General features: G+C 39.2%; 1 long non-coding RNA gene across 1 annotated transcript; it reads right to left on the bottom strand.

The window, feature by feature from the left end:
* Nucleotides 1-943: 943 nt before the first annotated feature.
* On the bottom strand, nt 944-17,385 carry LOC117132864. Its single transcript, XR_004456547.1, has 4 exons — nt 13,267-17,385; nt 7,133-7,138; nt 1,838-1,841; nt 944-954 (listed from the first exon to the last, which is right to left on the bottom strand). It is a non-coding gene; the product is annotated as an uncharacterized LOC117132864 (long non-coding RNA).
* Between the last annotated feature and the right edge of the window lie 474 nt (nt 17,386-17,859).

The following is a 17,859-nucleotide window of genomic DNA, read 5'->3' as shown; positions in this document are numbered from 1 at the left end:
CTACTCTTCTAGGTATTTTTTCAGGTTAAGGTGCATTTCGGAGTAAGCCATGACTTTGGAGCATTTTGGAGCATAAAGGACATTTCATCCGAACTGACCACTTAGAGGTCGACGAGAGGAAGAATAGTCGATCGATACGCATCAGTGCTGACGATCGATATCAGAAATGCCTCGACAGATGAAGATTAATATCGATCGATGTACACAAGTACCGTCGATCGATGTCGAGACACCAGACGCGACATTTTGGATTCAGCAGACTTAAAAACCAAGGCCAAGCCAAATTACCAAAATGCCCTGACGAGTTTTTAACCTAGTAGAATATATACTGCCTAAGTTTTTTACGGTAAAAAGAGCTTTTTCTTTTCTAGACCTAGTTTTGTTACAAGTTTCATTTGGGAGAAAAGATCACTTGTGATTGGAACTCCTTGTTTCATTTTCTTATCATCTATTCTATGAGTTTCTATTTATCCATTGATATGAATTGCTTTGCTATGTCTGAGTAGTTCAACTGTTAGATCCAGGGTTCAGATAGGTTTGTGGGATTAGCTCCAAACTATAGATCTGCCTTGTTGTGATATTCATGATAGATTTGTCTTCATTCCTTGTTTTAGCCTAGCTAACTAGAACATGATCATAGGATTGCATATTCAAGCACCCTTGTTATCCCATCCTGACATCTATCTATCATATTAGGATTGCTAGAGAGGGCTAACCGCTAATTTAGGATCTTAGTAGAGCATTTTCATACTCGCGCATAGGCCTGGCTAGAACCCGTCGATCGATGTCCTCAACTGACAATCGATCGATGTTGGCAAAAGTGTATCGGTCGACGTCTTAATAGACTATCGATCGACACTCTCTTGTGTGTGCATCTAACCGGTGAGACACAAGATCTAGTCTGTTAACTAGTGGTACATGCGACAGCTGATCACTGAGTTAAGCGAATGAGCTCTAATATATCATGCATGCAACAGTTAGGCATCTATAGGAATTATAATCTCCAACACCTGAATAGTGGCCCTGCATCTAATATCATTTCCAACATAAGTTACATTTATCATTTACTCGCTAGTTACTATTGCTATTTATTTAAAACATTACAACCTTTAAAATTAATAAACACTAGATTTAATTGTTCCCTAGCTCCTTGTGGATTCGATCCCTAAGTACTACATCTGAATCTCTTTTAATGAGAGGAACACTCCTTAGGGTATTTTGAGTGGTATCAGAGATATAGAGCAAAGAGCGACTCTTGAGAAGAATATAAACTTCTCCATCATTCCTCTTGGAAAAAGAAGTCACCATCGATCTACAGATACGGTTCAACATCGATCGACACTCAACCTCACCAACCAAACCAGCTTCGAGCATCGACCGACAAGACCTACTTCCCATCAATCGACACTAACGTGGACGCTACCAGAGACAGAGATTACTCAATTGGCAGTTGGACAGATGATCACTATCACGAGAGCTACGCAGTAGAGACAACATACTGTGATCAAGGAGATGATGAACTTCATGAGGGTTTCACATACGAGGAACTTCTCAACATGCAAAGACGCTATGAAACAGATCAGAATCGAGCATATGCTTCTTGGGAAAGAACACGTTTCAGCCATCCAATCGACAGGGAGAGCCGTCCATCGATCGACATCAATCATTCAACATCGATCGACATCAAAAATACAACACAATCGACATCCGTCCAATACCAAAAACCGCTGTAAGCGAAAAAGATAAATTTGATAACCAATATTTAACTCCAGACGAATTTGGTATTTTCAGGGACCCAAATGCCTACACAAGAGCAATAGACGGACGTACACTACACGTATCTCGAGAGGACATCGCAGACATCCTTCAGAGAGCTAATGGAGCAGACAACCTGTTCATACATCAACGCAACATTCCAGAACACCAACAGAAGGCTACAAAAGAGTTCCTTGACACAGCAGGTGGCATAGACAAAAGCTTCAAACAAAGGACTCGCTATCCAACTAAACCATCGATCGACGTTAACGTCCCAACATCGGTCGACAGACGGCCAGAATTCATTAGAAGAGCTTTCGATCTTTTGGGTATCAGGAGATTCTACTGGGAAGAGAAGAATGAGTATGGAATCTACAGAGATGATCAGGGATACGCCAGAGATCTAGATGGATACGCCATTCGTGTTCACAACAGATATATCAGAAGACTTCTGGAAAGAGCTTCAAGAGATGAGCCAAGCTATATATGTCTTCCTGAACGTCCTAGCTCATTCACACAAACCAAGCTAGTACCAGAGATCTAAACCAAAGACGAGATCAATGAAATGTTCTATGGAGTCTGTGGAGAAAAAGAGAAGAACAAAGAAGCCTTCCAGATGAAACTTGATGGTGTCTACTATTCACTGAATGATAGTATCATCTGGCTGACTACTGGCATGGAGGAGATGAAGCAAGACATAGCCAGAAGTCAGCGTGCGGCCGACATTTCTCGCCCTACATCGATCGACAACCGCTTACACACATCGATGGACAGTCGCTTGAACACATCGATCGACAACCACATACCAGCATCGGCCGATGACAATCCACCACACCCACATTCGATAGAGTCTCAACCAGATTTCACACCAGGGCAGAGATCGATAAGATAGTAGAAGGAATCTACAGAGCTCTGGAATCTACATAAGAGAGGCTTGATGGGAGATGTGTTGACATCTATTTCCCAATGGATCTTAGTATTAGTGCTTTGATCTCAAAGATAGAAGCTATTCAAGGGGAATTGGTGGAGATTCAGAGTTACATTGCCCGTCGACCAGAAGCATCGCCATCGATCAACAGACGCAACAACAAATCGATCGACATTCATCAACAGATATCAGTCGACAAAGCTTCAAACCGAGGGAGGCTAGTACAAAAGATAACAGCAGACATGTATGATAGACACAACCATGGAGAGGAAATCTCAGCTGACACATACGCCTGACTTATGAGACATCAGTTCAATCTGGAGAGTCTTGGAGATAGATTGCTGAAATAGAAGATGCAACTACAATAATGAAGGACAAATGGCGCAGAGGAGATGAAGCAATGAGAGACTTCACTTTTTAGATTTTTGCTTGTTATCTAACCACTCTTTAGCACCATTCTAGACTTACTGATTGCAGATAGTACTAAAGATACTAAATTGGATCAACCTGTCAACTATGTTACACTTGCTGAGATTGTTTGAAGGAACCAAAGCTGACCTCCAACGCTAAAATTGACATAACTACTTGTCATGGGGCTTGGTATACATGAGATCATGTTCTTCAAACAAGTCTGGTAGGTAAAGTCTTGTGTAGATAGATTTATCACCCTCTCTCTCTATTTTGGAAATAATAATAATAATAATAATAATATTTATATCTATTAAAGATTTATTTGGGAAGGAATTCGAACAGGACTTGGTGGTTACAACCATTAAAGCTGCTTCATATGAATTCTATAGGTAAAGGATTAGAACATGACTTGGTGGCTACAACCATTAAGGTTTGTTCACAAATAATCCTAGGATATAGGTCAAAAAGAAGTGAACATGACTTGGGGCAACCACCATTAAGGCTTGATTCATGGAAGCAAGTCCAATCTTAGTCAATGATCTTGGAAATATAAGCAGACTTTGACTAGGAGAGAAATTAGTAGAAAGAGAGGATAAGAACTAATGTTTACCTGCAGCTCCAGATACTTGTTTGAAATTCTTTGCATTCTGTGATCGATACTCCCAAGGTAAAGACTACACTTTTATTTATGCTAAGAAATGAGGTTGGTTGAGGGGAATGTCATATAAGATTTACTAAGTTGTTGGCTAGGTGAATTTGGATGCTAAGCTAAGATATGGTATAATGTGCTTTTGTGATTAAAACTTTTTAGATGTGGATTGCAATATTGTAAAGGTGATGATTCTAAGTTTTAAATCATGTGAGTCCCTACTGTTTTCAAACCTCTTTCAGAGAGACTGTCTGTTTGTTTTGCTTGAGGACAAGCAAAATGGTAAGTCTGAGGGAATTGATAGACCATGGATTTGGCTCATTTTCATCCATGTTTTATAGGTATTTTTACTATCTATTATTATAATAGAGTCTATTTATTATATTTATAAGATCAGGTGTGATTTGGAGATAAGTGGTGATTTTGGAGCATTTTGGAGATATTTGGAGCAAGCACCCGAGATGACCATCGAGCTCGACCATCGGTCGATATTGGAGGAGGAATATCGATCGATGTTCACACCTGAATATCGATCGACAGCGAAGAGTGCAGAAAGCATGTTTGGTCACAGCCGACTAGAAGCCCAAGTCTTCACCAATTTTCAAGATTGCCCCTGGCGAGTTTTAACCTAACTGTATAAGCTTTGCCACCATGTTAGAGGCAAAGTATATTTTCTGTTTTTAGTTTTACTACTTTCAGCAAAAGGTTTTAGAATTGTGATAGATTGGACAGAAGATCCAAAGTTATAATTTGTGATTGGAACTCCATTAATATCTATTTTACTATTCTATGAAGTTTTCTAACCTAATTGCTTTCATGAATTGCTTGGTCATGTCTGAGTAGTTCCACTGTTAGATTTAGGGTTTAAATAGTTTGTGAGGGATTAGCCCCAACTATAGATTGTTGAGTTGTGGTAATTGTCATTAGGATTTTTCATTAATGTATGTTTCTAGATTAGCTACCGAGAACTTGTCCTAGGATTGATAGATAAAAGCGAGAGCTTCATTTTCATCCTGAAAACATTCTAACTGAGTTAAGTTTCTTGCTAAGAGTAAGGCGAGAGTTGATCTATTGAGCTTAGTAAGCATTATTCAACCCGCACATAAAGCTTAACTAGAAGCGCGTCGATCGATATTCATATTGGATAATCGATCGACGGAGAAAAAGGTGTATCGATCGATATCCCTTTAGGATCATCGATTGACACTGCTATTGATCGAACACATTTGTTTGGGTCATTAGATCTAGTTAATAGACAAGTTCAAACATGCGATAGCTGATGAACTTGTTGAATTGATAGTTGAACTTTACATTATCATGCATGCACCTCATTAGGCATCTGTAGGATTATAATTCTAAGTTTCCTGAATAGAAACCATAAGTATAGCTATTTCATTTTAAGCACCAAAACCTCAACCAATCTATCTAGCAATTACTTGCTCAACCAAAACTGCAAATTTTCATTTTAAATCTTAAACTTCCTACTTAACAAATCATATTAGATCCATTAGGTTTCCTAGCTCCCTGTGAATTTGATTCCTAAGTAGTACAACTCGACCTCTTATTTGAGAGAGTATAAATCACTCTTTAGAGTAATTTGAGTGGTATCACTCCGCATGAAATAATATCCAAAATGCACTCTTTCTGCATGCGTCCCTTCAAGTGCTCCACAACCTAATGTAGACTTTTTATGACTCAAAAAGAACTAAAAAGACTGAAACAATTTAGAAAACATATATTCAATGTGTCAAAAACACAATTTATCAATTCTTCCAAACATAGATCCTTGTTTATCCTCAACAAATGGCAAGTACCAAGAATGGGGGAAAGGTTTAAAAGCGTGGAAACTCGTCTATTCTAATCAATCTTAGTTCAACCACGAATCTCTGAACCATACAAGCTGCAAAACTAGAACAACACACCCTAACCAAAACCCCACTGAACGCTTTTCAAACCGCCTCCATACTTAATATCATGTCTACTCTAAGCAAGGTCTGTCTATTCGCGTGGGTAGTAAGCGACACTAAGGAAGAGATGTTGATCGACACCTCTTCTGAATCTCGGCTCTGACCTCTGATTTTTTAAATAGTTACGAGATTCCTCATCCATAAGCTCTAAAATACTCCATAATCTCATCATTGCTCCAACACATCCATGAAATTGAAAAGACTCTAAATAGACTCCAAACATAACATAAAGACTCTAAAAAGGACATATACTATAGTTAAGAAACTGATAAATTTTATAGTATATCAACTCTCCCAAACTTATCTTTTTGCTTGTCCTCAAGCAAATCATATAATAGTCTTGTGAAAGAGGCTTGAAATTGCAGAGACTTACATATATTTTAACTACTACCTTCACTTCCGCAATGTTGCAATCCACATCAAATTAATGCCAACTTTAGAGGCACTTCCATGTTCTAAACCCAAGCTTAGCAACCATAGCATCCAGCACACAATCCACTAATAGCGTTTAACATATTCCTCTACTGACCTCATTTCTGTAAATAAATGTGTAGACTAAATCTTGGGAGTATCCATCACTGAACACATGGACTCTCATGCAAGCAAGGATCTGAACACACATGTAGTCGTCTATGTCCCTTCCTCTCTTTTTTTCCTTATGAACTGTGACTATGACACAGTGTCTATAGTGTTCATTTTTTTTTCTTTTTCAAAGTGTAGGCAAAGGATGGGGGGAAATGTTCCAACCCCTCGATTCTAACAATGTGTGATCATCTCTTTGAATTAGAATAGTGGGGTCATAGAAAATGTTCCTACTCTTATGCATCTCACGAAATCATCTCAATCTTTTCTTTTCTTAGTGCTGAAGAGAGGTGAGAGGAAAACCAGAAACACACCGAGTTTTACCTTCCATACTTGCAGGGGGAATCCGATCCAATGTATACCAAGCCCCAAAACAAGCGATTGTTGTTGTTTAAGGTTGGAAGTCAGTTTTGGTTCCTTCAGACATTCTCAGCAAGCGTAGATGTTACTGGTATGTGATCCAGTTTGGTGATTCTATTCAGACTTGCCATTTTCCATTCCTTTTTCCAACTACGACGGCATTGGTCAACCATTCTGGTTATTGCATCTCTTTTTTAAACCAAGCATTTAGTAGATTACTTACTTCATTGTTGATGATGGCGTCCCTTTCAAGAACAAATTTCCCGTCTCACTAGCTGGTGCAGAGGGTCGATATAGCTTCTGCATGATGATTTTTGGGTCTATTCTAGACATGTCTACACAAGATCATGCAAAGCAATTGAAGTTGTAGTGAAGGAAATGTATTAATCTCTACCTTAGATGTCCTGTAAGTTTGGATCCCACTTTGATATTCATGTTGAATTCCCCTTCGATCAATGGTACCTCGTCGAGTTCTTCAACCTCAGCCTCCTCGGTACGCGGGGCCATGGGTTTTTCTGTAGTTGCTAAAAGACCTTGGTCTTACCTTTTAGAGTTATTTGGTAAAAGGAGTGGGAGTTCTCCATATTCCCTTTGATTCCTTTGATGCCTAGAATTGGAAATTTGACTATCTGGTGGAGAGTAGAAGGGACGGCTCCCATATCATGGATTCAGGGACGCACAATTATCATGTTGTAGGATAAGGTGGATTCAATCATCACAATTTTTTGGATATTTTTACTACTTCTGGCCTAGACATGAAGTGTAACCTCTTCTACCATTTGCTTGACTTCACCACTGAACTCAATGAGTAATGTAATTTTCTGGGTCAACAAATATTTTCCACAGTTTAATATTTAGAATGGAAAATACAACCACAATATAGTCAAGATTTAAGCACACAAATTTTTTTTTTATCAGCAACAAAAACAGACTCATGTAAACTCTGCGTACAAATATTTTGTGCCTTTGTATCTAATATAATTTCGGGCAATTGTCAATAATAGCACATTTTGAGTTTTTGTCTCAAAAATGGCACTAGAAGGAGAAAGTCACAAAAATGACATTCATTAAAGGTTAAAATATCCCTAATACCCTTGGTTTAAAATTAAATAAACAAACAAAAATAAATAAAAATAAATAAAATAAAAATAAAAAAAATGAAAAAAAGAATTTTTTTTATAGTTTCAGATTATATGTTTTCAGATTCGAAATTTTTTATAATTTTGTTTTTTGAAAACCTTTTTTTTGAAATTTTTTATTTATTTTTTTTCAAATTTTCTTTTTATAATTCAAAAATAATTTTTGAAACTGTTTTTTAATTTCTATTTTTTAGTATTTATTTTTTATTTTATAAAATTTTAAACCCTAATTCTAAAACACCCACACCCCTTAACTCTAAACCCTAAGATTTGGATTAATTAACCCAAAGGGTATAAGTGTATATTTACCTCTTTAATGAAACCTATTTTAGTGACTTTGAGCCTTGAGTGATAGTTTGGGAACAAAAACTTGGTTTGATGCTATCCTAGTCTTTTTCTCTATAATTTTTAAGGATAGAATATATTAATTTAGAGCAACCTTAGCAGGAGAATCCACTTTGAATATATAAGCATGTAAAAAATGATTATTATATTTACATTTTGTTATAAGCAATCAAACTTTAATTATAAAAATACATTAAACCAATGAAAAAAGACGTGTGGATACAAAGTATCCTGACGGTATTTCATAAAGTCAATTTGAGATGTTCTATCTGACCGTTTCTCTCTTTTCTTGCTTTTATAATTGGAAAATTTTCAAAACAAATGACTCAAAACTTGATTTTAAATACAAAAATGATGTCATAAAAAAATATAAAAGTGTACATCAAATTCAATCAAATGCAAAAGTAATCTTATAGGCTAGTAAAATTATAATAACTCCCTTATGACAAAACACAAAATGTGTATTTAGTTTTACCTTTATAATCTTCCGTGTGAGAAGATTTCTTTGTAACTGTTCTCGATTTTACCAGATTGAACACCCCTAAATATGAGAATTTGTTATAAAGATCTTATATCCTGGGAAAAATTTTATGAATGTTTTAAATTTATTTTGAGATATTTATGTACAAAAATTAAAAATACAAACTATTCAACAAACTTTACTTAAATTTTTGTTATAAAGATCTTAGATGCATAAGTAAATGCATGAAGAATCATAATTATAGTTTATTTGATTAAGTGGGTCTCTTGAATAATTTATAATTGGGCATGTGAGAAAAATTATCAAATAAGTGCTTAAAAGCACGTGGTCGTCTTCTTCATTTGATGAAGTATAAAACCAGTAACGGAACCGATCCGAGCTATCACTTGTTACTCGCCGTGTTTTGTATTTACACAGCTCAGGCAGACTAAACTTGGACCACCGCCAAATATTGCCGATCACCCCTAAGTCGCCATGTCTAACTCCGATCAACGTATTCTCGTCCGCCTAATTTGTGAAACGGTCGATTTTTAGATCATGGAACGACATCCCCATACCTCTATCTTCAGTCTCTAGATTCCAATCGAATTTCCTGTTGATTCACATTATATTCATTGCTTCCTTAGACCTTAACTATATCATCTTTTTCAGTAAATTTTTGGTGTAGAGAAGCATAAAAATTCTAGATCCTATGGCGTCACATTGTAAACTCGGTCTACCCATAAACTTTTTATCGTGCCCTCACTACACGGAACATCTTCTCTGAAATGTCTCTTACAAGAGACGGCTGATGTGTTACTATCGTGATTCGTGCATCGTATGTAAAAACAGGGAACGTAGATATACATATATGTGTAACAACCCAGTTTGGTTACATAATTTGTTAGCATGCTAAAGTCGTTGCACATATCTAAAGTCCAAAAGTTTCTCTATAAATATCAGTTCATTAGTTATTTTTGTTCCAAAAATCAAAAGTTAAGAGAGATAGAAAGAAAAGAGTGTGAACCATTGTAGTGGAACCATCTGAAGTCGTCGCCGGAGCTACCACATGCAGAATCCACGTTGAGCTCGTCACCACCGTTTGCTGCAGCTTAGAATCGCCGGAAACCGCCATACATTTAAGCTTAGTTTCGTCTGTTTAGTAATTCATCTATAACTCTCTAACCGTTGCGAATATCGTGCATGCAAGGCCATCATCATGTTCCTCTCATCGAGACGAATACGTAGACACCGACCAAGCCGCAATCGGAGCACAGACGAAGCCGTACGCGCCTCCAGAGTTTAGCCGCGCGTTTCGTCCACGCGCCGCCGCCGGAAATCGCTTCCGTCGTCGTCCTCCGCCGCAACTCTGCCGCCGGCGAACTTCCCGGTAAGACGCCGCCGCCATTCGCCGGTGACCGACACCGGTGACTCGATAAACTCGGCCGAGTCAACTCAGTGAGTCAACTCGATTGACTCGGTAAACCGGTTGGTTGACTGGTTTGACCGGTTAAAATTGATTTAGATTTGGTTAGGGTAAACCGGTCGGTTTAGTCAAATCGATTTCTGGTCAAAGATTGACCGGGTTGACTTTGACCAGCGAGTTGACTTTTCCGCAAACCTTGACAGTTCCGTTTTTGACCGTTCGAAAGGCGTTCTGACTCAGAATTTCGATCTGATTTCAGATATGGAGTCTATTTGAGCAGCTGGAGTTCATAGACATCACTTCTCCTAGTTGCTAAGGTGAGGGTCTATTCCTGAACTTCTCGTACACGGCTTAGGACCTCGAATAAGTATAACTTATTTCTAATATGTTCCGTCTGCTTGAAATCGAGTCTTTCATTGTTTGTTTTAGTTCTAGGTTTATTGCTTAAACCGGAACTAGGGAGTTAGAGGATTCAACATCGATTGCTTCGCTTAATGTAAATTCGTAGTTAGAATTGTTTTTGCCGAATACAGAGACGGACTTCTGTATGCCGGATTATATGAGAGGCTACGGCCAGTCAGTCGACCAGCTGGACCGTAGTCTGGTGTGGTCGATAAAGCGTCCGAGGGCGGTGACACCGAGCACTCTCTCGGAAGTGTTGATTGGCCTGTTAGTGGGCAGCGAGTGTGCACCTTGCTAGGACCATTGTTTGTTGCTTGGGTACTTTAGGTACCGTGTTTGACATGTATTAGAATAAAATTATATTTATTCGGAGTGTTATATCCGGGTCCATAGACTACGGGGTAGCATCCTATACCTCACTGAGTGATTCGCCTGTCGCTCACACCCCTCACTCTTCCCCTTTTCAGGTGAGACAAATAAGTATGTGATATTTGGACGGACTTGGTGCTACTAGACTTTTTCTACAGATTTTTATTTGGGTTTTGGGTGAGTGTAATTGGGTCTATGGGCTTTTATATTACGGGATATTGTTGGTGGCCCGTTGTCCTTAGTGAGAAGGAGACGAGTGTCACTTTGTTGTATGATGACGCGTCGGGGGTGACACGCTGTCCTCCAGATAGGAGGTGACGGGTGTTGCAATTTTGGTATCAGAGCGGGGTTCCATCCCGGTTCCGTCTGGGATGGCGGTCAAGGGATTCGGGTTTCATCGGTTTTCAACGTTCTTTTTGTTTAAAAAAAATATTTATTTATGTATTTGGAAATTCTTTTAGCACCATTCTGTCTGGTAATTACTAACTCAAATGTCTCTTTCCATGATGATGAGTAAAATCATCGTCATTCGTCCTTCGACTTACTGGGTTCTCGCTAGATGTTCAGCAGTTGGGTGATGTTTAAGTTCGTCAGTTTTCTCAGGAGTTATCAGTTTCTTCGGTCATGATTTCGAGGTTATCCAGGAGTGGATAAGTGACGTTTATGCCACCAGCCCACTTCAAGCAATCATTCCATGAGTTTTGTTATTGGAGATTATGTGATGTGACGTATGAGCCATTGGTTGGAATGTGTACGAGTATATTGACTATTTTGGAGGTATATTTGTTTTGTGAATTCGTGGAGATCGCTTTTGAATTGGGATGCAGCAGCTTGGGTTGTGTGGATGTTGGAGTTACACTTGGTATGTTGCCAGTTGTGGCAGTGTTGATCGTTCAGAGATGTGTCGGTTCGGATGGCTGACATATGACAATGGGAGCTATTTATATTCATAATGTCGCACCAGTTATGCTTGGAGGAGTCGAGTTATCCGGAGCTCCGTCAGAGGGATAGAGCAGAGTTTTATGATGTTATTTTTGGGATGGATTGGTTGTCACGACAACGAGTAGTGTTGGATTGCCTGAGGGCAAGAGTTCATATAGCCAGAGCAGAGGAAAGTTTTTATTGTATGAATGCTACATGCTGAGGAGTTATGGAATATACGAACATAGAGATTTTTGGCTACCATTTCGATGGTTAAGGATGATGGACATCATGAGCTGCAGGATCTTCCGGTTATTGCAGAGTATGAAGATATATTAGTGACCTTTGGAATGGTCACTACAAGACACATGAGACGCTCTTGCGAATTGTTTGGAGCAAACAGCACTGGTTCCACGAGTTTCTTATCGTCTATCACAAGCAGGGATGACTGAGTTGAGAAAGCAATTGGAGGAACTCTTTGATAAGGGATTTATCAGATCTAATATTTCACTATGGGGAGCATCATTGTTGTTGTAAAGAAGAAAGGTGGGAGTTTCAGATTTTGTATCGACTACATAGACTTGAACATGGTAGCCATCATATTGATGAGTTGTTAGAAGAGCTTAATGGAGGTTCATCGTTCTCGAAGTTTGTCTTCGCATCAGGATACCATCAGTTTGCTATAGCTGAGGAATATGTACGGAATGCAGATTTCCGTTAGGGATATTATGAGTTCGTAGTGGTACCATTTGGGTGGACAAAGGCACCGTTGCATTCATGAAGATATGGATGACGTTTTCGTGAACATTTGGATAGGTGTACGATTGTATTCATCAACGACATCCTGATTTATTTTGTAGTAGAAAGGAGAGTTGTGAGCATTTCATGGATTGTGTGGATGAGCGTGGAGAGCATCAGTTGTTCGCTAAGTGGAGGAAGTGTAGCTTCTGACATTTTTTTGGGAAACATGGTTTTGGAAGCAGAATTTTGATAGATCTAAAGAAGATTAATACTGTTTCGGGGAGGTCGAAACCTAACAACGCTACAGAGATCTGTCATTCTTTTGGGTTAACAGTGTACTACTGGAAGTTCATCAAAGGTTTCACCGTTATAGTAATGTTGAAGATGCGGTCTACATGTAAAGACGTTAAGTGTGGTTGGATAGATTTTGTTTGAAGAATTCACTGAATAGAAGCACAACTAATGAAGACACCAGTTTTAGTTCTATTGAGGCTGAGGCTTACTTTTATGTGTCAGATACTGGCTTGGATTTAAATTTAGATAATAGGATTAAATCATTCATATGCATCACGCCAGAGAGATTGTAGTGGTATTTGCATTATAATTTTGGAGATCGTAATTGTATGAGAAGGAAGTCCAGATTCTATGGGATCATTAGAGTCTGACATTTATCTATACTCATTAAAAATTGTAATTGGGCACTGCAGTCGGATTGAGTTGGTAGCAGGCTACAGTTTGGATATCGCATACCATATGGTAAGGACAACCATGTGACAGATGCCTTGGGTAGGAACCTGAGCGACATATCGACAACCAAAAAGATTTAAGAGCTTATTAGGAGACTTGCTAGTCTCAGATTGTGTGCCGTTACTGTCAAAGCAAAGACATATGGCCTTGAGGATTGGAGCATGCAGTTTTGCTATGGAGGATACGTCATGCGCATGTTAGCGTTATGGTTTTGGTTGAATAGATCGAGATTGGGAGTATTGGATATCATACAGCTTTGAGCAGGATGCACCTATATCGAAACCGAGTTTGGGTGTTGGACGATAAGCTGTTAAGAAAAGGGATCTTACAGCAAACACATCACTCGTGTTACTCTACCCATCGAAAATATCAAGGAGTTCAAAGATATAAAGCGTTACTATCATTGACCTATTATGAAAAAGATTGTAGCTACATTGTGTCTATGTCAGATGGTTATGACAGAGGATCAGTTATCGATCATGTTATTTTGAGCTTGCTTTTGCTGAAGTGGAAAAGGAAAGGAGACATGGATATTATGGATATCGTTACTGGATTTTTTAAATCACCGGATGTGGAAAGGATGCCACATGGGTAGTCATGGATAGACTTACCAAGTCTGTCCATTTCCTAAATAATTTAGGAGGCATAGAGAGAGCTGATCAGTTGGCGTAGATTTATATCAGCATGATTTTGAGGTTGCATGGAGCTCTTGTCAGCATTGTATCGGATTGGGATTCAAAGTTCACCTCTACATTTTGGAGTAATTCATAAGGCGTTTGGGACAAGGGTCTACATGAATACCACTTATTATCAGCATACAAATGATCAGTCAGAGATGACTACTCAGAACTTAAAGGATATGTTTAGGGATTGCGTCTTCCAATGGGATGAAATTTCGGAAAGCATCGACCTCTAATAGACTTTGCCTATATCGACAATTATCATTCAAGCATTGAGATGGACCGTACGAGGCTGTTTATGGTAGGCTTTATCGTATACCACTTTGTTGGACCAAAGTGGGGGAGTGACATGACTTAAAATTATAAATGGTTCAAGAAACGGTAGAGCAAATGGATATGCTCAAAGATTGGTTTTAGAAAACCCATAGCCGCCAGAGGAGTTATGCAGCTAACCGCTGTAAGGATTTGAAGTTTCATATGAGCGATGTAGTATACCTGAAAATGAGAAAATTTCAGAGAGGATCTAAGACTTAGAAGCTAAAGCAGCTTAAACCATGGTACATGGGATTGTATCCTTCGAAGGAGCAGATTGGAGCAATTGCTTGCAACTGTTTTATCAGCAGTGTATCAGATTTTCACAATGTGGTTCATGTGTCAGCGTTGGGAAAAGTTGAAGGAAAACCAGAGTTATTTTGCAGGAGACGTCAAATCACCGCATGAAGATTGTACTCGCCTTGTCAGCTAGCGTAGAATTTGGATCATCAAGCGAAAGCAGTTTAGAGAATGTCGACTGTGTTTTATCAGAGTTTTTGAGACTAAGATGAAACCTGAGAGACCGAGCATATTGATTATTCAGAAGTTCGTTTCAATAATGTTGGGGAATTAACGGACGACTCGAATTCGGGGACGAATTCTTTGTAGTAGGGGATAATTGTAACGACCCAGTTTTGGTTACATAATTTGTTAGCATGCTAAGATCGTTGCACATATCTAAAGTCCAAAAGTTTCTCTATAAATATCAGCTCATTAGTTATTTTTGTTCCAAAAATCAGAAGTTAAGAGAGATAGAGAGAGAGAGAAGAAAAAGAAGAAAGAGTGTGAACCATTGGAGTGGAACCACCTGAGATCGTCGCCGGAGCTACCACACGCAGAGTCCACGTTGAGCTCGTCACAACCGTTCGCTGCAGCTTAGAATCGCCGGAAACTGCCGTACAGTTAAGCTTAGTTTCGTCCGTTTAGTAATTCATCGATACCTCTCTAACTGTTGTGAATCTCGTTTATGCAAACCTATCATCGTGTTCCTCTCGTCGTGACGAAACCGTAGACACCGACCACGCCGCAATCGGAGCTCAGACGAAGCCGTACGTGCTTCCAGAAGTTACGCCGACTGCGCGCGTTTCGTCCACGCGCCGCCGCTCGAAATCGCCTCTGCCGTCGTCCTCTGCCGCAACTCTGCCGCCGCCGGAAATCGCCTCCGCTGTTGCCGCCGGCGAACTTCCCGGTAAGATGCCGCCGCCGCCCTTCACCGTCGCCGCCAGTGACCGACACCGGTGACTCGTCGGTGGCTCGGTCAACTCGGCCGAGTCAACTCAGCGAGTCAACTCGGTTGACTCGGTAAACCGGTTGGTTGACTGGTTTGACCGGTTTAAATTGATATCGGTTTGGTTAGGGTAAGCCGGTCAGTTTAGTCAAATCGATTTCTGGTCAAAGCTTGACCGGGTTGACTTTGACCAGCGGGTTGACTTTTCCGCAAACCTTGACCAGTTCCGTTTTTGACCGTTCGAATAGGCGTTCTAACTCAGAATTTCGATCTGATTTCAGATATGGAGTCTATTTGAGCAGCTGGAGTTCATAGACATCACTTCTCCTAGTTGCTAAGGTGAGGGTCTATTCCCGAACTTCTCGTACATGGCTTAGGACCTCGAATAAGTATAACTTATTTCTAATATGTTCCGTCTGCTTGAAATCGAGTCTTTCATTGTTTGTTTTAGTTCTAGATTCATTGCTTAAACCAGAACTAGAGAGTTAGAGGATTCAACATTGACTGCTTCGCTTAATGTAAATTCTTAGTTAGAATTGTTTTTGCCGGATACAGAGACGGACTTTTGTATACCGTAGTCTGGTGTGGTCGATAAAGCGTCTGAGGGCGGTGACACCGAGCACTCTCTCGGAAGTGTTGATTGGCCTGTTAGTGGCAGCTAGTGTGCACCTTGCTAAGACCATTGTTTGTTGCTTGTGGACTTTAGGTACCGTGTTTGACATGTATTGGAATTAAATTATATTTATTCGGAGTGTTATGTCCGGGTCCATGGACTACGGGGTAGCATCCCTTACCTCACTGAGCGATTCCCCTGTCGCTCACCCCTCACTCTTTCCCTTTTCAGGTGAGACAAATAAGTATGTGATATTTGGACGGACTTGGTGCTACTGGACTTTTCCTACGGATTTTTATTTGGGTTTTGGGTGAGTGTAATTCGGTCTATGGACTTTTATATTACAGGATATTGTTGGTGACCCGTCGTCCTTAGTGAGAAGGAGACGAGTGTCACTTTGTTGTATGATGACGCGTCAGGGGTGACTTGCTGTCCTCCAGATAGGAGGTGACGGATGTCGCAATATGGTTCAGAGAGGTGTGATTGAAGGGTTGTGTTGATTGATTGTGAATGAAACCATTCAGCAAAGATGCCATATACTAAGGGTTGTGTTGTTTTTGAAGAGGAGACGATTGGGGAAATTGAATGACACAACAATTTTTTGATGACGTAAGCGACTCAAAGGAAGAGAACTTTTCATCCCTTAGATCAAAAATAACAGCAAACCTGACCGCTAGATTAAATTTTTATTTTCCTGTAAAAAAAATGATGATGTCATTGATCACAAAAAAATGGTTTGCTATTATAAATAGATTATTGATTAGAAAAAGTAAACGCAAGAAAATTATTCAATCTTAATTATTAATGAAACAACAAAGGTTTAATCAGTAATATGAGTTTACTAGTGGCATGCCCGCCCTACGGGCGGGGCGGTTGTATTTTTGGTGATATTTTTTTGTTTTTGATGTAGCCATGTTTTGGTGTTAGTTGTCTGTGGTGATTGAGATAAGTCGTAAGTCATAAGTCATTTTAATAACCCTGAAAACTTGGTTTCAAATAGTCATCAAGATTGCTGCGCTCTGTTTTTTTTCTACGTTCCTGCGTTCTTCAGTGAAAGCAAGCAACAACAATCCAGAGACAAAATGAGTCTGCAATGAGTAGTGCGTCATCAAGAGAAGAAGAAGAAGAAGAAAATGCAGATCATTCAGATGAGGTCTCAGTAAGTAATGCAAGTGACATCAACACAGAATAGGTAGAAGAAGACAAGCCGGTGTTTACATCACAATCGGAGCTTTACCAGATGGGACTCGCGAGCTTAGACGCGTTCGCTCCAGGTAAAAGAAAGAAAAAATATTACCCTTACTCTTGCTAAGAAAGCCTTTAAAACAAACAATTAACTACATTTTCATCTTGTAGCGGGGAGAGGTTTGGAGAGACGAATGCAAGATTGTGGTGGGAAGAGAGAAAAGTTCGGATGCAGCAGCACTATTTATTAAGAGAAGTTCGGATGCAGCAGCATATCAAGCTAACAAAACGTTAACTAAATAGTAAATTATAATAATTGTCTATAAGTTATGAGAAAACAGAATTACGAAGAAACCTGAAACAGTGATATTTTGGAAAATTACTAAGCTGATTACTAAGCGAAGAACTAAGTTCATAAAATTGAAAATACCTTTCAATTATGATATGCATTTTTACATAAACATATATGTATCACATACATCTATATCTATAGACATGCATCAGACGGTTCATATATGTTCTGAGTGATGGGTCCATAAGAGTTAGTCAATGTAATAAACGCAAAAGTAGATATTGAAAACCTCAAATGTCAAGCAAAAACACCAACGAAATAAGAAAGAAAAAAACGACAACGACGGA

Source organism: Brassica rapa, chromosome A03 (genome assembly GCF_000309985.2).
Source record: "Brassica rapa cultivar Chiifu-401-42 chromosome A03, CAAS_Brap_v3.01, whole genome shotgun sequence".
In the NCBI taxonomy this organism is placed as follows: domain Eukaryota; kingdom Viridiplantae; phylum Streptophyta; class Magnoliopsida; order Brassicales; family Brassicaceae; genus Brassica; species Brassica rapa.
The sequence above is the reverse complement of the archived record's forward strand: the minus strand, read 5'-3'. Positions and strand labels throughout refer to the sequence as shown.